This window comes from Phascolarctos cinereus, unplaced genomic scaffold (genome assembly GCF_003287225.1).
Source record: "Phascolarctos cinereus isolate Bilbo 61053 unplaced genomic scaffold, phaCin_HiC Scaffold_726;HRSCAF=1367, whole genome shotgun sequence".
Taxonomy (NCBI): domain Eukaryota; kingdom Metazoa; phylum Chordata; class Mammalia; order Diprotodontia; family Phascolarctidae; genus Phascolarctos; species Phascolarctos cinereus.
Genome location: NW_027556098.1, coordinates 352300733 through 352323392, shown reverse-complemented (window position 1 = coordinate 352323392; position 22660 = coordinate 352300733). Strand labels below are relative to the sequence as shown.

The 22660-nt window shown below is 39.8% G+C and overlaps 3 pseudogenes; 2 read left to right on the top strand and 1 right to left on the bottom strand.

Annotated features, from left to right (window-relative positions):
- The first annotated feature begins 3344 nt into the window (after positions 1-3344).
- LOC110200557 (UTP--glucose-1-phosphate uridylyltransferase pseudogene) lies at positions 3345-5270 on the top strand (annotated as a pseudogene).
- A 279-nt stretch (positions 5271-5549) lies between these two features.
- Positions 5550-6496, bottom strand: LOC110200558 (olfactory receptor 52B6-like; annotated as a pseudogene).
- Positions 6497-8974: 2478 nt separating this feature from the next.
- On the top strand, positions 8975-19116 carry LOC110200559 (tetraspanin-15-like; annotated as a pseudogene).
- The last annotated feature ends 3544 nt before the right edge of the window (positions 19117-22660 follow it).

The window sequence follows — 22660 nt, the reverse complement described above, 5'->3', positions numbered from 1 at the left end:
TTTTGGGCCTCATACATTCCAGTTTCCTCATTTTTCTGATTAGCAAACTGAGGGCCAGGGAAACCAAATGGCTCCTCTAGGTTACACAAATAATCTACATGAGTTGGTTTGGGGTGATTTGTTTCTCAAAGAACAATCATTTAAACAAGTGACCAGGAAAATAGATCCAGGAGAGATAATTTAAGAATTATTGGACTAGTGGAAAGCCATGATAAAAAACAGCCTAAAAATGTTATACAGAATGAATATAGTTAATTGAGGATTACACTTAATTTCTGTTTAACTGGATTGAGTGAAGTTTCTTCCTCTCACAATGGAGTTTCTCCTTGAATGCCCAGAGAGAAAGAGAAAAAAAACATCAAAGTCGATTGGATTTATTTCTTTAGAGATTATCTTCTTGAATCTTCAAACTGACTTCACTGTATGAGTATGCCAACCCTCTACAACCTGGAGCTAACTTTTGATCTTCTCTCATATTCCCATATAGCAAGATGAAGGTCCCCTTCTCACCATATGTTATATACACTACCTGAGGTGGACTGCTTACTCCCTTTCTCCTACACACTCAGAGGATCACAAATCTAGAGCTAGTAGGGACCTCAGAGGCCATTTAGTCCAACTCTCCTCACTTTACAGATGGAGAAACTGAGGCCCCAGGAATTAATTGATTTGGCCAAAGTCAATTAGGTAATAAGCATTGGAGACAGGATTTGAACCCAGGTTTTCTGACTCCAGATCCCACTGGTTAACAATGCCATTCTCATAGCTCTGTAACTTTGCTTTTGATTTTAACTCTGAGTGGAACATTTTGTATCCCTGCCTCTTTACCTATTAAATTGAGATTAATCCTTTAAAGTCCAAGCTCAATGATGTCTTCTCCAGGGATCTGTCTCTAATTCTGGTGTCATGCGAGTCTTAAAAGAGATAATGGCTATGAAACACATTGTAACTTTAAAGTGTTATATAAGCGCCAGTTATTATGGTTATGATTATAGGAATTAGTAGCTTCCATTCCCTTAGCCTTCTATTGTATGCTACTGCTGAACTCAAGCGATACTACATGGAGCAACAGAAGGGTGTGCTGGCTAATACGGATTAACTGGACTCTCTGAGGAAAAATGTGCACATACTCCCACTTTTCGGTTTAATTTGCATTATAAACATTTTCCAAAGGGTAATCAATGAACTACCTTCCAAAGGGTCAATGTTCACACTGAAAATTTAAGAGCTGACAATTAAAAGGTGGTTAGAGCTGCCTCCAACTCATTTCTGCTCTGATTTTCCCTATCTAGTTTGAAAAATTTTTGAGACTTATTTAAATGGACAAGTATGCATTCACATTCCCCTTGAAAGTATGCTTGAGTATTATGATGACAAATTTTAGAATCAATTGCATAAATGAATGCTTCTCCATATAGAAAGTTAACAATCCCTTACATCAAGTGCTGAACGTAATTTTATTTACTTTTATTTTCTAAATGTTTAGGAGGGAGTGCAGTGAAAACTCCAAATTCGTAGATGACATTAATGACTTCCAACTAACATACTGGGATAAAGTTTCAGAGACTTTGAAATCACTTCATAATATACTGTACAGACACTGGGCCAATGGCCTGCTATAGCCAGGACATCCAAGAAAAGTATGATTGTTCTAGGAAGAAAATTGGGAGAAAACACAGAATTTTCAAATTTTGAGTAGCAGACACCCCATTGAAAACTTGAGCCTCACTTTATTTCTCTCAAGGACCTCACATATTTCACTTACTTTTGAGTTATGCAGTAAGAAAAATGAAGGGACTTATTAAAAGCCACAAATGTACATGTGTAAGAAATGATCAAAGGCTTCTGATGCCAGTGCATAGACCCAGGCCCCATTCCAGCACTTCCTTCAGCACTGAGTCCCTCTTATATACACACAGAAACATACATAAACACACACATACATCTCTATGTGTGTTTGTGTATACGTGTATATACGTATGTATGCACATATACATACATCACATTCTGCACATCTGCTCTCTGCTTCTTTCATGGCTAGAAGAAGCCCCTATTTATCCAAGGTGGTCTTGTGCCCTTCCTTGCCTCCGGGTGGGGTTGTAGCCTATGCAAGTCTTCAGCAAGGTAGTTTAATAATATTTCTGGACACACAGAAGAAATCCCCCCACCCCACCCCCCAGGTCCCCAGCCACCACCACCATCACTATGCTTACCACCTTAGGTTAGCTCAACAAGCTCGGGCTCCAATTTTCCTACTTGTAGGAAGGAAAAATCTGTTCGCTGACAGGGAACCCAGGTGGAGGCTGAATGAATGCCCTTGTAAGAAATAAGGCAGAACTTTTCTATTCTTCTCCTTGGAATCCCAGGAGGGACAGCTCCAAGCCTGCAAATCCCTGAGTACTCACTTCTGTGCCATCCTACAGGATATGATGAAATCAGCCAGTTTAACCCTTTGCCTGCCTGAGAACAGATTCTTTATTCTGTGTAGAGAATGATTCTAGATGCTACAGAGGCCAAGGATTTCTGGGCTCCTGAGGGACTCTGCCTTCAGTGGACTGGACCATGAGAGTGGTCTCAGACTATAAATCTGTGGCTCCTGAGATTAGGAGTATCATCTCAGGTCAAAAGCATTCGTGGCTTCTCCTCTTCTACAATATAGAATACATTTGGCATTCATGACCCTCCAGAATCTGTGTTTTCAGGCTTATTTCATATTCTCTCCCTTCACACGCTCCATATTCCAATAAATAATTGTCTGATCTTCATGTGACTTCTTTTACCTCTAGGCATTTACCTGGGCCATGTCTAGTTACTATTAAGTATAAGATTCTGGGATTCAGATATGTGTTTTGTCCCCCTCTATTCTGTGTGTTTTTTTTTAAACTACAATACTTACTAAATACATATTAGATTGCTTTGATTTACATCCCCCAAGACAGGGACTGATGAGGAAGGAGATATACTCACAGGAAAGTTTTTTTAGCCAAAATTACTCAGTTATTGTTCTAATCCTTCTGATTTTCCTCCTGGCAAGAATTAAAGTGCACTTGGAAAAGGGACTAGAGCTGTCTACACAAAATGACATATAGGTAATTAAATTCCAGATATCGAATAAATAAAGTATTCATAGATAAAACTGAATATTTGCATCTCACACACTAGAATTTTAAAGGCAAAGTAAAGTATAAAGGCACTGTACCAGAGGTTTTTGTATGGATGGGTAGGCTTAAAAGGGCTAGGTTGAAGAAGCTGTTATATTCCTTTCAATAAGTCCAAGGTGACAGCATTCAGGAACCACTTGAAGAGTACTAGGGAGGAGGTTTGGTAAGCTGGTAGAATGGAAGATGTTATTGATATGTCTGGAAAGCAGACAGTGTGAGGACAGAGGTGATGAAATGGAGTATCTACTGGTAGATACACAGAAACAGGTAAGGTAAGGTGATTAGGTAAAGATGGGGACATAGATATGTTTAGGGATAAATTTTAGTATGAGAATGTAGATAGGAATAGGGATCAGTATTGATTTGGGAATGGGTTAGAGTTGGAGATGATAGTGTGGATGAGAATAGGGATTGTTAAGGTGATGGGTTTTGGATAGAAATGATGAATATTGGTATGAGGTAGGGAGAGGACTGGAGGTGGGGAAAGGAATAAAGATAAGGACAAAGTTAGGAAAGTGATATGATTGGAATAGGGATAAGGATATGGATATGGCTTACTATGGCCTGGATGCTAGGATAGGATTGAGTTGAATGGAGATAAAGCTGGAGATTAGGAAAGCGTTGGAGTTGGGGATAGATATGGAATGTCTTACTTTGTGAAGGAGATAATCACAGGTATAGATATTGGAACAGGGTCAAGAAAAGAGTAGGGATGAAGCAGTCTTGAATTTGGGCACAGGAAGAGGACTGGATAGAGAAGACAATTTGCCTGGATTAGGAGTCAAGATTTGTGGTGTTAAACTCAAATGGAAAAGGATCCCTGAACCCACACATTTACTTAGAAAACCACAAATTACCTTCCAGTGGAAGTCCCAAGGGCTGGCAGGATGGATTTGCTGTTGGCAGATACTAGGGAAGTTTCGAGTACAGGTAGGTCCAGACAATCTTACCAAAGCAATGTTTCAAGGTGGGATTTCCCGGTTCCAAGAGGTCATCTGACTAAAGCTGGAATTACCAGTGAAGAAGAAACTAGAGAAAATATTTTCAATCGGACCATAAAAGGAATCTCAGCATATTAAAAAAGACCTTGACTCATTTCAGAAGTTATTCCATAGATTCTAACATAAAAGGGACTTTCAGTGTATTGGGGGAAAATGCAGAAGGTTCCAAAGGATTCAATTTAACCTCATGAGAAGATAAAAGTCAGAGCCTTACTTGATGATATATCTTCTTTCCTGGATAAGTAGGTATTGGTTAAAATGAATGGTGGCTTGGGAACTAGCAGGAGTTATAAAGGCCAGAAAAGTCTGATTGGTATGCAGAATGAAAACTCCATTTTGGATCTTACAGTTCATCAAACTGAGCACTTGAAGAAAATTTACAATACAGATGTTCCTCTTGTTTTTATGAACTCCTTTAACACTGATGAAGATACCAAAAATACTTCAGAAGTACAGTTTTGCCATGTGAAGATCTACACTTTTAATCAAAGCAGGTAGCAAAAGATGTGTCTCACTCAGGGGAAAATACACAAGCTTGATGTCCTCCAGGTCATGGTGATATTTTCACCAGATTCTACAATTCTGGTTTGCTTGATACTGTTATAGCAGAGGGAAAGGAGTACATTTTCATGTTCAACATAGATAATTTGAGTGCCATAGTGGATGTATTTTCAACCATCTTATGAATCTACCCAATACATAATGTTGCATATTTGTCATGGAAGTCAAAAATAAGACAAGAACAGATGTAAAGGGTGGTACCCTCAAACAATATGAAGACAAACTAAGATTGGCTGAAATCACTCCAATGCCAAAAGCCCAAGTGAATGAATTCAAGTCTGTATCAAACTTCAAAATATTGTGGATCTCACTAGCAGCAGTCAAGAGAGCGTTGAAGAAGAACTCCATTGATGTGGAAATCATTAATCCAAAGACTCTGGATGGAGACCAAAAAGTTATTTGTTTGGAGACTGTGGTGGGAGCTGCTATTAAAAGTTTTGAAAATTCTCTTGGCATTGATATTATTTGAAGGTGTTTGCTCCCTGTTAAAACTACATTCAGTCTTCTACTTGTGATGTCAAAACTCTATAGGCTTAACAACGAATGAAAAGCAAGTTTCCTACTGTGCCCTCGGTTAAATTAGGAAGTTCTTTTATGGAGGCAATATTTTTAAAAATAAATATCACTTTAATTCTCTGAGTGAAACTGCACATTAAAAAAAATGCACAAATTAACATAATTTATGTTGTAGTATTATTTATTTTTTAAATATTTCACAATTATATTTTTATCTAGGCCAGGTCTTATTTGCAGGCACCTTAGTTCCAGAGTTACAAATTTGATAACGCTGTTGAAGATAACTCTAGGTTTGTGGCTTCTATCTTGGTCACTTCCCCAAATGTAAAAACATCTGGACAGTCCCTTCCCAAATCTGTTTGGTTCTTACACCATAAATCACAGGGTTCAGCATGGGTGGAATAACAACATAGAGGTTGGCTAGGAGGATATGGACATAATGGGGAATATTTTTCCTACCAAAGCGGTAGGCAAAGACAGAAAAAAGAGCAGGCATATAAAAGAGCAGTATAACAGAAATATGAGAGCCACACGTTCCCAGTGCTTTGCGCTGAGCTTCATGTGATGGAAGATGGAAGACGGTGCGTAGGATGAGTACATAGGAGATGGTGATAAGAATGATATCTAGACCTGTAGAGAGCAAGGCAGCTGCCAAACCATACCAGACATTGACAGAGATATCAGCACAGGACAGCCGGGCAATGCCCATGTGCTCACAGAATGTATGTGAAATTATATTAGTCCGGCAATAAGGTAACCTTTTGAGGAGGAAGACAGATGGGAATATAATGCAGAAGCTGCGTGTAAGTGTGGCCCCAGCTATCTTTCTGATGATGCTGGGAGTAAGGATATTGTTATAGTGTAAAGGTGAGCAGATGGCCACATAGCGGTCAAATGCCATGGCCAGCAGGATAGCTGAGTCAGCCACAAATAGAAAGTGGATACAGAACATTTGGGTGAGACATGCATCAAAGGAGATGGCTTGGGTTCCCAACCAGAAGATGTTCAGAGCTTTGGGCATTGTGGAAGTGGACAGCAAGACATCAGCACTGGCCAGCATGGACAGGAACAGGTACATGGGTTCATGAAGGCTCCTGTGGTAGATGATTACACTGATCAGGATGGTATTCCCTGCCAACGCAGCCACGTACATGATGCAGAAGGAATAGAAAGCCAAATGTGCAGGTGCTCCAAACCTGGGATTCCAGTGAGAAAGCAACCAGCAAGGCGGGTATCAGAGCTATTCAGAGGAAGCATTGTGACTTTTACAGCTTTGGAGGTGAGACCTTATTATTTTATAGATGTTTCCCTGCACGAGAGAAGAAAACTAGGAAATTAGTTATAGGCTTTGGTAAAAGCTCTAAAATCTCCAGATAGTGCCAAACTCTGATGATAACTATATACAGCTACAACATGTATGAATATCATCTTTGGCCATAAACCAAGGACCAGTCTTTAGGTGCTTTGCACATGATGATGGGATTTGCAAACAGTATTAGTCTCTGCACATGTTATGAGGGGTGGGGCACAGCAAAAGTGTTGTGATCAGCTTTGCTGAGTACATAGATAGAAGGGCAGGAGTGTCACTGTAGCTGTTTTTGAAGAGATTGTGAATATAAAGCCAGTGATCAATGTTCATTGGAAGACCTTTGAAACTACAGGTTATTGATAGACAACTGCCTGACAATAATTATGGTATTTAAATCAGAAGCTCCCTATAAGGAAATCTTAATAAGTCTCATTTTTTAAGGACACCTGGTTTCTGAAAATGTCTTGACTTTAAGCTTCGGTATAAAGATGCCCAAGAACCCGATAATCCACAGGTCAGATGGGTAGGAAAAAATAAACTATAGAATGAATACTAGATTGTTATGGTTACCTGTACCAATCTTCATAATATAAGAGCATAAATTAATGACAGTGACTGATTTCCCTTTTTCCCAAATACTTATTTGTCTTTTCAAAGAACTCTACTGGAGTATCAAGTTGTGAGTACAATGGAAACATTCACGAACCAGGAATCAAGAGAATTGAATTTTAGTCCTGGGTCTGCTACTAATTTGCTGTATGAAAGTCACCAGAATCTAAGGATCTTATCAACTCCAAGCTGCCATGATTTCACTATACAGAAACTGATTTCACTCTCCCAGTAATTTTTCCAGCTTAATTTCTCATTATTTCCTTTCATGCACATGACATTTTACTTAAACTAGACTGCTGATTGAGGCAGCTGGAATGGAAAGGAGGGATAGAAATGGGGATAGAGGGATAGAAAAACTGAAGAGGGGAGGGAGAGCAAGGAGGAGAGACAGAAAGAGCAAAAGACAGAGACAGAGACAGAGACAGAAAGAGGAAGAAGGAAGGGAAGAAGGAGGAAGAGGAGTTGGTGGGGTGATTCCCTAAGCCCTTCTAAGGACAAAGAGGAAGTATTGTCTGTTGAACCAAGACCTGAACTGAAGGACTGAGCCTCTCAGCACCTCATTCTTAGGAGGGCTAAGAAGTAGCCATATCCCTTGGAAGAAGCCCATATTGCTTGGGTAGTAAGAACAATGGTCAGCAGCTGACCAATTCTCTATTTCCTTATTTCTATGTTGCCAAGAACCAGAGGGTGTTCTTTGCAGAGTGAACAGTTGAGTGAACTTTCAGTGAAAAAAAAGTTCAAGTTCAAAATATTGAAAAAATGACCTCAAGATTGTGCAGAGTGAGCATTTGCGTGAACTTTCAGGAAAGACAAGTGAAGGTTCTATGCTTAACAACACTTAACCTTACTTCTTCCCAAGAGCTTATTTGAGGTTTTAGATGCATACTAAAAAACATTCTGAATACATATGTTGAAAATAGGCACGTAGATGTAGATGATACTCTAGCTTCATTAAATGAGAAAAGACACATACCCAGTGTTCCCTTTCTTTAAATGTGGGGCTCAAATGCTACTCCTCACTTTTTCCAATATAGTTATACCATGATGTCTATTCCCCTGCCCTCCATCTATAATACTATTTATTCCCTATCTATGAATATACCTCAAGGTGAAGTTCTTTGCCTTCTGGATATAAAAGAGTCTCTTTGAAGTGGTCAGGCAAAAGAAAACGAAATAAATTAATTTTTCATTGAAAATGGGTTTGGATTTTTGATTTCACCAGTACAGCGCATTCCCTATAAGGAACTTCCTATGTGAATACATATAGACCCCTTCTCTGCAACTTAGAGTCATAAAGAAGCCTGGAGGCACTTAGAGTTAAATGACTTGTCCAGGTTCACACACAGTATATGTCAGAAATGGGACTTTATCTCAGGATTCAATGCCAGCTCTTTAGCTATGCCACCTCTAGTTTCTCATGAATACATCTTTAGCTTTGTTCTCCTCCCCTTATATTTCTCTCTCCTCCAGCCTCTGGGAAAGAGGATAAGCTGAGGCTGCAGAGAGAAAGATTCAAGATAGAATACAATCAGAGAACCTCCTAGATGGAAAGGTCTTCAGAGATCATTAAGGCCAACTTGTACATGCACAGAATGTCTTCTACAACATTTCTAAGAGTGGTAATTCAGTCTTCACTTAAAGACCTCCAGTGATAATGATCCCATCACATCTGGAGGCAAATGAAGAACTTATTATTGAGTTTTACTTGAGAATGAGGGATATGGCTGGGAGAGTCTAATACAGATACACTCAACCAGCACCACCACCATTTAATTAAGCATTTACTATGTATGAGGCACAGTACAGACGATACAATGAAAGTAATGAAACATTCCCTCAAGAGCTTGCTTTCTGCTGGGAGCACGGAGTGCTAGGGGCATATAACATGTGTATACTCAGAAACATATACACACTTAAGTAATAGTGCACTGATATGCATTACTTATATATTAAACATGCAAGTATATAATACTAGCATCCTCTCACGTGCAACCACTGATTAAATTACAATAATATGCAAAACACAGACATGTATTTCCCATTATTGGAAGTGTTTAATTCAATCTTGATGGCCACCTTACAGAAATATAGAGGAAAAATACTATACAGGTTAGAAGGATAAATTTGATGACCCTTAATGGTCCTTCTACCTCCCAGAGTCTATGGTTCTATTTTTCATAATTTTAACATACAAAATGAAAAACCAGATGACATGGCCATCTGATAAGTCATATTTTTCCTTGATTCTGCAGACTTTCATCAACTTTCCATGTCAGCCAACCATGTCAGCATCCATTTTCGGGACTTCATCACTGTAGTGCAACAGACCTTTCCTACCATTCTTTTAAATTGTCTTGGGCTGGAAAATTGTTTTGCCCAGTCTTTTGTGGGTTTGTTGAGAGTCATTATTTAAAGGTATTTGGTGGGGTTTGGGGGCAGCTCAGACAAGTCCCTGTAGTTATTCCATTATCTTGGCACTGCCTCCCATTCCTATTTTTCAAAGCAATAGGATTGACTTTATTTTTTGTCTTTGCATGTCTAGTGCCTGACACATAGTTGACATTTAACACTGTATTAACTATATTGACCTGATGGTTGATCGGGTTCACAGAGGAATGAAAACAGAGGAAATGAAAAGAACTTTCAAGTTCTGAATCCAATAGAGAACAAGAAATATTTACTACAATTTTATGCAACTTTTCTTGGCTACCCTTGAAACCCTACCCAGCCTGGATTACAAGTCAGGTACTTGTAGGCTGTCCCTCCCAACTTCCTTTTTTTAAAACATGCCTATGCTCTCTGATGCCATGAGTCTTTGACTAGGTAAATATAACTATTCCATTGATGTTCTCAGATCAAGGAGCAATGCTGAAGTCACAGAGCTGAGATGAGCTGCTTTGCAGTAAACTCCTCCTGTCTGAATTCAAATAGAACCTCCCTCCTGTTCCCCTGCTTCTCAATTTCTTATGATCCAATAGTATTTTTCAATACTCACTCAGAGTATTGGATGATGGCTCATCCAGACCTCTTCTATTTAGTACTAAAATCTCTGGTTGCCCTTATTCAAGAAATCCAATCCGTGCAAGCTTTCATCATCCTTCTTCTCTGTTTCAGAATGTTTCTAGCTCTAACTCTTCCCCCTTCCCTCCTATCTCAGAGAAGAGTTTCCTTTGCCTATACTGACAAAACAAAATGTCACCACCATCTTCCCCCACAGACACTGGATTCCCATTCCTACCCAGATTCCTATCCATTAGCATTCCTCCAGATTCTACCAGGACTTTACACCTATACTTAAAGCCACAACCTTCACATACCAGAGGAGACATAATCTCTTTTTCTCCATATTCTTCTTACCTCCTTGGCCCACAAACACACACCAGCCTTGAAAGATCATTTACTTGACCACAATGACATTTATAACACTTACTTTACATAGATTATTTCATTTTTCCCATAAAAAATTGTAATATTGTTACTGTAATTGTTATCCTCATTGTCCAGACAAGGAAACTGAGATTCAGAGAGATGGAATAATTTGCTTACATTTGAAATCAGATTTGACTTCAGGTAGATTGACTGATTTCTTACTCTTATTCTAGCACTCTATCCATGATGACACATTGCTTCCTCTCTTACTAATACCACTACATACTCCTAGTCACCTCAGCTTGAAATCATAGTCATCTTTTACTCTTTCCTCTCCCTTGCCATAACCAATCATTTATCTTGTACAAATAATCTGTATCTTTCCTTTCCCACAGGAACAACACTTCTATGCCTATTCAAATCCTACCCATTGTCCAAGGTTGAGTTATGTCTTATTCCCTCTAAGAAGCTTTCTTTGCTGATCCCTCCTCCTACTTAATGTGCAGGTGTTCTCTGCTGTGAATTGTAAATACACTTAATTGTTACCCTGTAGTGTTCATTAATTGTGTCATGTCTGTACATCCAGGAAGAAATGTCTTAAGGTCAAAGTGGGGACTAACACTGTAATTGTTTCCTCCACAACATCTGATAGAGTGCTGGGCCTGGAGTCAGGAAGACTCATCCTGAGTTCAAATCTGACCTTAGACACTTACTAGCTGTGTCACCCTGGGTAAGTCACTTTACCCTGTTTGCCTAAGTTCCCTCATATGTAAAATGTGCTGGAGTCATACCACTCCAGTATCTATGCAGAGTAAACCCCAAATGGGCTCATTAAGAGTCAGACACAAGTGAAATGACTGAACGACTCAGTAGCTTTTTATTGAATGAATGAACTGTGCATTCTCTCTTTCTCTTTCTCACATAGCACACACACACACACACACACACACACACACACACAGAAACACACCCAGATACACAATAATATAATAATACACTTGCATACATATGTAGATGCACATATTTAAACATATGCTTCCATACATATGTGAAAGTAAGAATTACACAATAACAGAGCGAGGCGAGCCATTATTCTGGGATCTTCCTCATTAATTTCTCATGATTCTTTGGTATGCTCTCCTTTCCTTCTTCTCTCAATGTTACAATCCCATTCCCTTTCATTTCCCCTCAACCTTCCCTTCCCTATTACAGTCAGCTGAATGTCTCATCTCAGTGAAACATCTTATTTTTTACTTATATCACAAGTCCTAGATTGGAATCTTTTCTCTGCCTTTTACAAAATGTGTGACCCTGGCCAAGTTACTGACCTCTCTCGCCCTCAATTTTCTCATCTATTAAAGGAAGGATTTATATTATATGTTCTATAAGGTCCCTTCCAGCTCTAAATCCTAAGATCTTGTATTCACCACGTCATATGCTGTATGTCCTCTTCTTCATAGAAACCACACTGTATCTATGACACGCTCTCTGTCAAACCTTTCCTCCCAAACCACATACCTCTCTTCCTTAATTAAAAGTGATCCAAGTGTTCTTCCTTCAGGTAGTTTTTCTAGATTCTGTTGCTTCTTTCAAGGTCGATCCTAACTGTCCATTAAGCATTTGGTTGTCTGCATCCTAAGTTACTAGGTCAGGTTCCTGGCCTTAAAATATGATATATTGCTACATCTTTTCTTCCCCAGGGACAAGATCCCAGATTCCTCCTCCCTCTGATACTTTCACTTTCCCCACCCCTCAGTGCTCAGCACAGCGTGCTATCTCTAATCCACATGCTACCTGGGCTTTGATAGACTGTGTCAGGCCCAAAGACACATGGACAGATAGTACATTTTCCTCCAAGAGAAGGATGGCCCTCCCTGAAGATCTCACACCTACCATGCCCTTTTCTCCATAATTCATTTTTTTTTAATGATCCTCAGAGGACTTCAAAACTGTTCTTGAGTACTCAGGATTAACCTTTGCCCTGCCCTTTCCACTTTTCCCTTTGAGATCCTCTTCCAGGACACTGCTCGGACTATATATTTCTCTTATTCTCCATTCATTCTTCCTCTACTCTCACCTCTCTCATAGTTGTCATCAAACATCCTTCCCTTTCTCTCTGTTTTTTTTACTCTCTCTCCTACTTGTTGATATCCTGGAACTATGTAGCAAAAGAAAGAAGAAGTATGAGAGGGATAGAAAAAAAATCTTACACTGACATCAGGGACTGTGTTTTGCACTTCTTCATATCCCCAGTACTTAGAATGGTGCCTAGCTTATGGTAGGTGCTTAATAAAAGCTTTTTTTGTTGTTGACTGATTTTTCGGGTGGATGGCAGTTCTTGTAATAAAAAAAAAAAAACCAGAAGTTTTCATAAAGGAGCAGCTGTAAGAGTAGCTGATATTTTTGATAAGTTCACAGGATCTCAGACCTAGAGCTGAAAAAGGCCTTGGAAGCCTTCTAGTCCAACCATCATTTCACAGATGAGGAAACTGAGGCCCAATAAGGTTAAGTGCCTCACTCAATGTCATACACATAAGAAGTGACAAAGGCAGGATTTCAACCCAAGTTCTTTTGTTGTTGCAGGCCTTGAGTATCACTTTACTGATCAAAAATAGAATGCTATGTCATTTCCCCTCTCAACTAAATGACTTTTCACTGCCTATCTCCCATGCCTGCAATGCTCTTCTTCATTAACTTCAGCTTCTGGTCTTCTTGATTTTAGGGAGCACTAAGTGAGACATAAGGCTTGGGCTGCCCACATCAAGCATAGCCGAGCACATAATCAGATACTGCTATTTGTTCAATTGTACATTCTTTCTATGTGGTCACAAGACATGACAAAGGAATCTTGTCCTAAATGACTGGTAACTTTCTTAGTCCTCTGTTCTCATGTATATTTTACATTGCATCCTGCTTGAGTATAGAGGAAGCCAATGAGACTGACCACTTCCGTATCTCACCCAAACATCCATCTGTTCTACATTTCATAATTTTCTTAATACATGGACTCATTTCTGATGAAATCAAGGTTTTGGAAATTCTCTTCCTTCTCCTTTGTACCTCCTGTGTTTCTTCAAGTCTTAGCTAAAGCCCACCTTCTACAATGAACCTTTTCCCTATTACCCTTACTTCTACTGCCTTCTCTCTAAGACTATCTCTAAATTATCCTGAATATCTATTGATTATACATATAATTTGCATGTCACCTGCCCATTATACTGTCAATTCCTTCAGAACAGTGACTGTCTCTTGCCTTTCTTTGTATCCCCAATGCTTAACATAGTGTCTGGCATGTAGTAGGCACTTAATAAATGCTTATCAACTGACTGATAGTGTAAACATATACATAAATATATATGTATATGTGTATATATATTAAGACATATGCACCCCAGAAACACTTACATGTACATTTTTAGACGGGATTATTCAAACATACATGTATGTACATATGTATATGTCTCTATATGTATTGTGTCATCTGCTTTGCTTAATAAATATTTTACCATTCATTCATTCGTTATTTGCTTTTACCATCCACTGATTTTTACCATCCTTTTACCATCCATGATGTTCTTTCATGGATGGTAATACATATTACCATGCATACATACAAATTAATACATCAAAAGATCCATAATTTTACTGGTATGTGTAGTCCTTCCACTGATGCAGACTTCAGGCCCCCTCTGGTGTTGAGCTATAAATTTTTGGGAAGACTGCTCCTCAAACTATCAAAAATGCAATGTCCATTTTGGGGATCATTCTTATAGACTTTTCCACATGGTAGGAATTTCCAGCACTTGTACTCCACTGGAATATACTTAAAGAACCCTGGGGTCACCTATATACCTTCTTGAAGAATAAAATCTACATCCTTAGCTTCATCTTCAAGGCCTTCTATAAACCAAATGGGGCGTTGCTGGATGGCAATGGTGCCTATATAACAGAATCATTGCCATCATGGAATCTTAGAGTTAGAAAGTACCTGAAAAGGCATCATTCAGAAGGAGGACTGATATTCTGTGATTGTTCTGACAAAAACAGAGGAAATGAGTGCTGAAATAGAAATGATAAGGAACCTTGGAAACAAGTGACAATTTCATCCTCTTAGAGTTTGTGCAGCAGGGGCTCTGAGAGTAGTTTTAAAAGAATTAGAGGAAAGGAGGGAGTGAAAGGGAGAAAGGGAGATAAAGCAGTTTTGAAGACAGTAGAGGATAGTTGGATTCAGAGAATCTGGGTTCGAATGTGTACTTTGTTACCCTGTGACTTTGGGCAGACCTACTCAATTCTCTGGATATTTATTTATAAAATGAGGCCATTGGACAAGATATTTAAGTCCTTGTGCAGCTCTCAATAGCATAATCTTGGTAATAACAAGACCTAAAATTCAATAGTGGAAAAATTAGCCTATGGCATGGGAAGCTCAAATGCCAATTATTTTAATGAAAGGAAATATAAAAGAAGTTGTCTAATGCAACTGCTATGGATGTACAGGGAGCTATCATAAACTTACCTAAATTTTTAAAAGCAATGCAAAGAGGGAAACAAAGACACTTAAGTAAGGGAAATTACAAAAGAGAGGACACAGTGTCGTGAAAGCTAAAGCTCATAATCTAAGACAGCTGATGCATGCTGAGGACAAGAGAAACAGCCCTTAGCAGGAGGCAGGAGATAGATTAAAGGTGGCAGAGAAACACTGCTTGGTTTGAATCAGACTGTGATGATGGACAGGAAGGAGGAAGCAGAACTAATCAACTCTTATTTCTCTTGTTTTCTGTAACAGGAAAAAAGATATATGTACTGGAAAAAGCAGAAGAGAAATACTTAACATGTAGTTAAACCCAGATTAGAAAGGACAGGGGAAAAGAGCACCTAACTGTCCTCAATAAGTTCAAGGCTTTAGACCCAGATTAAGTAAATCCCAGAATACTGATAGAGCTGACAGTTGTGATAACTGGACCCCTGAAATATTGTGGAAAATGGAAGAGATGTCACAGAGGGAAAGATGGTAAAATAATGTCCCAATTAAAAAAAAAAAGGAAGAGGGAAAATTCCATGAAGTGTAGGCCAGCACACTTGACCAGAATTCCTGTTCAAGCACAGGTTGGACAAGTTAATCTATAAAGCTTCTTCCATCTTTGAGAGCCTATAATATAGTGCAGTGCCAAACTCAGAAGTTATCCTATTTAGAGGCATCTAGGTAGTAGAGCAAATTGAGAAGTGAGCCTGGAATCTGGAAGACCTGAGTTCAAATCCTGCCTTACACACTTATTAGCTATATGACCCTAGCAAGTCATTTCAACTCTGTTTACCTTGGTTTCCTCATCTGTAAAATGGGGATAATAATGGCACCTATTTCTCAGGATTGTTTTGAGGATCAAATGACATAATTGTAAAGTGCTTACCACAATGTCTGGCACATAATAAACTCTATATAAATGTTAGCTATTGTTATATAATCCTGTTTACAACACCATTGACAGGTCACAATTTAGTCTGCTTGAATCTTTATTGAAGTAGACCTTCCTATTACAGGACAAATAGTTCAGTTTTTTTGTTTGTTTGTTTTGTTTTGTTTGCTTTTCCTTTCATCAAAAGTAATTTTGCTGCTTTGGGTTTTCCATGCCTTGCTCCTAGTTCTGATCTCTAGGGCCAAGGAGACTGAGCATAAATCTTCCACACAATAGCCTTTCAAATACTTGAAAATATCACCCCCCTCTATACACATACATACCACTTCTTCTCTTCTCAAAACTAAATATCTACTAATTAATTAAATAATAGTCTTTGAACTTTGAATCCCTTCATTATGTTGGTTCCCAGATTCTCTTGATAGGGGAACTTCCAGAAATACCTTTAAAAGAGCATCTTTACAATGATGTGGTACCCTGAATACAACACAGTATTCCACATGGGAGCCTCACCTTGTCAGGATATGGGGATACTATGATCTTCTTCATACTGGACATTTCTACCTCTTGTCATACTCCCTAAAGTTGCATTAGTTGTGTTCTTTACTTCTTTACTGATTACACTGAACTAACAATTTACTAATACCTCCATATTTTTTCTGTGATGATTAAATTCATATAGTCATATACCCTTACTACCATACTTGGGAAGTTGATCTTTAAGGCATGGCTGTATATGTGTATGAATGTATATATGAATGTGCATATGCATATATTTATGTGCATGTTATATTAGTCTGGTTCTGGGGCTCCAGAAATAGAAACACAATCACATGTGCCTTTCCTCTAATGGGGTTTATTAATAGCTTATAAGCAATACGACACATATACACATACATAGACATATATATATATATACACACACATATATATATACACATATATATATATACATATATATACGCACACACACATATATATTCAGGTAAAAGGTAACAGCAAACTCATACTTGCTGACAGGCATATTTATGGATACATGAAAGCCAGACACTCAGCTCAGGGATGAGGAATGCCTTTCCAGAACTTTGCTGGTTCATCTTCTTTCTGTTATATAACATATTCCAAAAAAAACCCAAAAACCTGGAGAAGTTGTTATGATAGGAGTTACAACCTCTTAAACACAGAACTATTTGGGCAAGTCAAATACTTGGTGATTCCAATAATTATTTATTCTGCATCATGGCATTCCTCTGTGGACCTAGGGCGTTCTGCCCTTCGCCATGTTCTCTTCTTCAAATTCAGGCCATCTTCACCCTCCTTCCAACCCAGAGAATGACACTCACCTGTCTTTGTGGGGCTAAGCACAGATGGGGAGTCAGCTAGTAATACAGCCAAGTAACATAGAGAGAACATAAGTTGGATGCACACTGAAAGGTGCAGATGGACACATAACTGGGAGAAAGAAATGTAAGGCAGAAAGAGATAGACTCACAACCAGATAGAAAGACATGCCCATTTATCTCTTCCTATGGAATCCCTTTGGGAGCAGGGCACTCAGAGTCAGCAAGGCTTCTGGGTCCCCAGGGCCCAGGACCAGCCTTAAGGATGAAACCAAATTATTGTAAACCCCAAACTACCTAGGGAGGCTGAGGATACCTGTACATTGTTTTCCTGAATGTAGTCCAAGACAACAATAACTTTCTTGCATTCCACATTTCTGTTACATACTACTAGTCAAACTGCTCGTATTCATCATACAATCCATTGAAATGCGTATTAAAAAAAAAAAACCGGTCGGCTGGGTGGGGAGGGGGGCAGGAAGACGGCCCGCGGAGACCTGAGCAGGTGCGCTGCCGCTTCTCCTACCTGTGCCTCAAGTTCTGGCTCATCCTCTACTCCTCGTTCTTGTGGGTCTAAGTTTCCTCATCTATAAAACGAGAGACTTGGACTGGATAAGCCATAAGGAGGTTCCTTCCAGCTATAAATCTAAGGCTCCAGAGATGAAGGATTCAGGAAGGGGAGGTGGCCGGGAATATAATACAAAGATAATCACGAGTTTATAGGAGCCTTAATCCTCTCTGTGGGGATCTACGCAGAAGCAGGGCGCCAAAATACAAGACCCTCGAAAGTGCCCTCTTCGCGCCCGCCATCCTAGTCATCCTCCTCAGGGTCACCACGTTCATCGTCTCCTTCGCGGGGCTCTTGGCTTCCCTCCGGGATAACTTCTCTCTCCTCCAAGCGTTCATGCACATCCTGGGGATCTGCGTCATCCTCCAGCTCATAGGGGCGTGGTGGCCTTATGTTCAGAAACCAGAAGATCGAGTTTCTGAATGACAGCATCCGAAGAGGAATCAAGAATTACTATGACGACTTGGACTGCAAGAACATCATGGACTTTGTCCAGGAGCGGTTTACGCGCTGCGGTGGGGAAGACTACAAGGACTGGACCAGGAACCAATACCAGACTGCAAGGCGCCCGGACCCTTAGCGTGTGGCCTACCTTCTACCTGCTGCTTCTGACGTCATCGACACCATGTGTGATTACAAAACCATCGGCCCAGAGCGCCTGCGCGCGCTGGACCTCATCTACATCCGCGGCTGCGCGGTTAACCATATCATCATGGCTGCCGTCCTGCTGGGTGTGCTACTCAGGCTTGTCTACATCACGAGGGTGGAAGACATCATATCAAGCACTCGGTCACCGATGGCCTCCTCAGGGGGAGAAGTCAGACTTGGAGTTTTCAGGAGGAGGCTGCTGCATGTGTTATCCCGGGGAGGGGCTCTCAGGGCCTGTGACAGGCTCTTCCACCAGACCACCCAGGAGGAGGGGGAGGGGCAGGGGAGTGGTGACCACCAGGGCGGAACTAGGCCGTCCCTCCTTCCACACACGATGCCAGGGCAGGCCTCTGCCCCTGCTTCCAGCTCCCTCAGACCAACTGGGCCCTGTCCAGACTGGGAGTGTGGTAGTGGCAGAGTCCAGGGGGAACCCACAAGCCCAGGCTCCTCTTTCCCAGGCTTCTCTGAGATTTGAAGGGATTTCAGGTTCCCAACTCAACCCTCCCCCTCCCCTAGGGCCAGAGGCAGAGAGTAGGAGGCTGTGTGGCCTGAGCCCCTGTCCTGTTGGCTCACCCTGGGTCTCATCTGATGCTGATGAGCCGTGGGATAGTGACTAAATTGTAGAGGCAGATCTGGGGGCCTCAGAGCCCTGGGACCTCCCATTCCACAGGCATAGCCCTGGGGTGGGGCAGTCTCCTTCCCCCAGTTTCTATATCTGTCACCCTACGATCCATCTGAGTATTGACTCAGCTGCTGTTCCAGGCCCACTTCATGAGGTCTCATGTCCTATTTCTTCATCCCAGCTGGGAAGCTCAGGGGCCAAAAAGAGAAAGGAAAAAAGAAAAATAGAAGATTTCTTAGTTAAGCCTGAGATGCTGTGTGTGGGAATGAGCAAGCTTAGCTTGGCCCTGAACTGGTGCATCAGGGGCTTGTCCCATGGCACTGAAATTAAATTGTGGCTATTTTTGTATTGATTTATAAAAGAGTGGGAGAGGGGTATGGATGAGTGTGTTGATGTGTGTACCTTCCTGCCTGGTCCTAACCAGAGTCTTGTGGAGTAATGAATGTCCCCCAACTGATCACTTGTAATATAACTTCATGATTCTGTCCATTTTCTAGGCTGGTCTGTGTCCAGTGCCTTGAGCCCCCATTGGTAGGCTGCTGCTTGGTGACTCCGTTTATATGTGATTTTTTTAACTGCAGAGTTTTATAAAGAAATAACAGGCCCTTTTGATTAATCTGAGTCACAAAAAAAAACCCCAACTACTTCTTATTTAAACAATTATCCAACCAATGTTTTCTCACTTTGAACTTGTGAAGTTGGTTCTTTTGAAGCAAAGGATAAAAATGTACATTTGTTCTAATTAAACATGATCATGTTAAATTTCGCACAAGGGAATAATCTGTCAAGATATATGAATCTTTAATGTTCTCAATTTTATAGCACTGTCAAACTTGAACATCTCAAACCTTTTCCCAAGTTACTAACAAAAAATGCTGAAGCAAGGCAGGGTCAAGCACAGATCCGTAGGGATTCCCTTTGAAGTTGCTATTGAACCAATTACTACTTTTTTGGATTTGACCATTCAAATGAGGGAAAGGTGTCATTTTTAAGAAATGTAATGAATTTATTCAAGTTTACAAGAATAAGAGCCACTCTCCATTTGATAGTCAAAGTATGTTTAATAGGCAAATTTCAGAGGAAGAAATTCAAGCTACCAATAGCCAAATTAATAATGCTTTAAATCACTGATAATTAGATACAAATTAAAACAATTCTGATTCTACCTCACACTACTCAGATTGGCAAAGTTGGCAAAAAACAAAATGACAAATGATGGAGGAGAGTGGGAACACAGGTATTTTAATGCACTATTGGTGAAGCTGTGATCCACAGTTCCAGAAGAGTCGTGATGAAATAGGCAACCCACCTACTGACAGATGATGAACTCAGAATACAGATTGAGAAAGAATTCATTTCGACATGGCCAATATGGGTATTTGTTTTGCTTGGATAGGGATTGTTTGTTTTGCGTTTGCTTTCTTAGTAGTAAAATAGATTTAGAAAGAAAAAGGGTAGATCTTCATTGGAAAAAAAATAGATTAAAAGCCCCTTTTTGTTGTCCTTTGTATTTCTTGTTCACACTCATTTTGAACTTTACTATACTTTATAACATTTTCTTTCAGAACCATACATGCTTTTGTACTCATTTTGGGTTCCCTGTCCTTACTCATATCATCTGTAGGTGATCTGTGTTTCATACAAGTTGGCTGGTGACTTCCCTGTATGTCCACACTAATGGTCTCTTCAAAGTGAGTTTGGTTTTTTTTCCTTATCAGAATTCGGTAATGGATCAAGCATGAATTTTTTTTCTTTAAGGCAATTGGGGTTAAGTGACTTGCCCAGAGTCACACAGCTAGTAAGTGTCAAGTGTTTGGTCTGAGGCCTGATTTGAACTCAGGTTCTCCTGACTTCAGGGCTGGTGCTCTATCCACTTTGCCACCTAGCTTCCCCCCATGAATTTGTTTCTTTCAAGTCTCAGGTAAAATTTCATATCCTATAATAAGTTTTTCCTGTTCTCCCTCAATACTAGTGCTTTCCCTCCATTGATTATCTCAATTTATGTTTAACAGTCATTTGCATGTGCTCACTACTACCCCTGCCCCATTTACTATGAGACTCTTGAGGGGAGGGGCTCTCTTTTGCCTCTCTTTGAATCCCTAGAATTTAGCACAGCACCTAGTACATAATAGGCACCTAATAAATTGCTGTTGAGTAGCAATACAGAATGAAAATACTTTTTAGTCATGCGCTGGTGAATTGGGATGTCATCCATTCATATTCACTACCTTTGGAACTCTTTGGGGCTGGTTTTTATAAGGTCCTTCTGGCTGCTTCTGGACAGGCACAGTGGCTAATTATACTAGTTTGATTAAGAAGTAATTTAATAATATGGATAGAGAATAATAATAATAGTTACTCTCTATATGTATATATACATATATACATACATATATATACACACACACACACACACACACACACACACACATATATCACTTTAAGGTTTCAAAAGCTTTTTATATCTGTTAACTCATCGGATCCTCCTAACAATTCTATGAGGTGAATGCTATTATGCCTACTTCAAAGATGAGGAAACTGAGGCAGGAAGAGGTTAACTGATTTGCCCAAGGTCACACAACCAGTATCTGAACTCAGGTTTTCCTAAGTCCAAATCCCATTCTCTTTTCACTGTACCACCTAGATGCCTCACTGGAGATATACCTCTGGAGAGAAGACCCAGGTTTAGATCAGATACTTAATAGATGTGTAGCCCTGTCAAGATATTTAACTTCTCTGAACTTTAGTGTCCTCATTTGTCAAATAAGTGGGTTGGAATCTATGAAGCTTGGTCCCTTCCAGGTCTAAACTATGATCCAGTTATGGTCCAAAGATGCCATAGCCCACGAAGGGAAATGTAATTTTCATACATAAATGGGACTACCAAATACTTCTTTTATTTTTGAGCTACTGCTCTATTTGTGGACATGAATCTCAGTTTTTGGGATCTGCAGTGGCAGAACTAGCAGGGGCCTCAAGGCAGAGACTCTTGGATGAAGTCTGGGTGAACAAAATTCTAACTGGAAATTGTCTAGAGTCCTATTTTAGCATGTGGGCTCTTACACTCTTAAACTAAAGACTGACTATAGCCTCAACTTTAATTCAAATAAATTTGGCTTCAGATATGAGACAGTCTGGACTGTCTTTCACTTTTCTGCTCTGGCTGCTGATTGGACCCCAAATAACCTGTTTGGAAAACACTTATTTCTAAAAGATACAGAAAAGAGACAAGCTAACCTAATCATTTCTTTTTTCATTTCAGCAAGCCACACATTCACAATACACACTATGCAAGGACAAATAGAGTCTCTCCTGTTCACAAGTAGTCTTGAACTTCTTGAGAATAAATCATCATTCCTTATTTCTGTGTAATTTTTTTTCCTATCTCTATTCTGCTCATTTCTTATACTGGGGTTAGACTCCTGAATTTTATAGAGATAGAAATTAACTATCTTCTTTTTATAGAAAATGTCACAAAATGAATTTTATTTTCAGGATTCCCCTCAGCCTTTCCCAGTTCCCCTTGCAATAGTCAGATG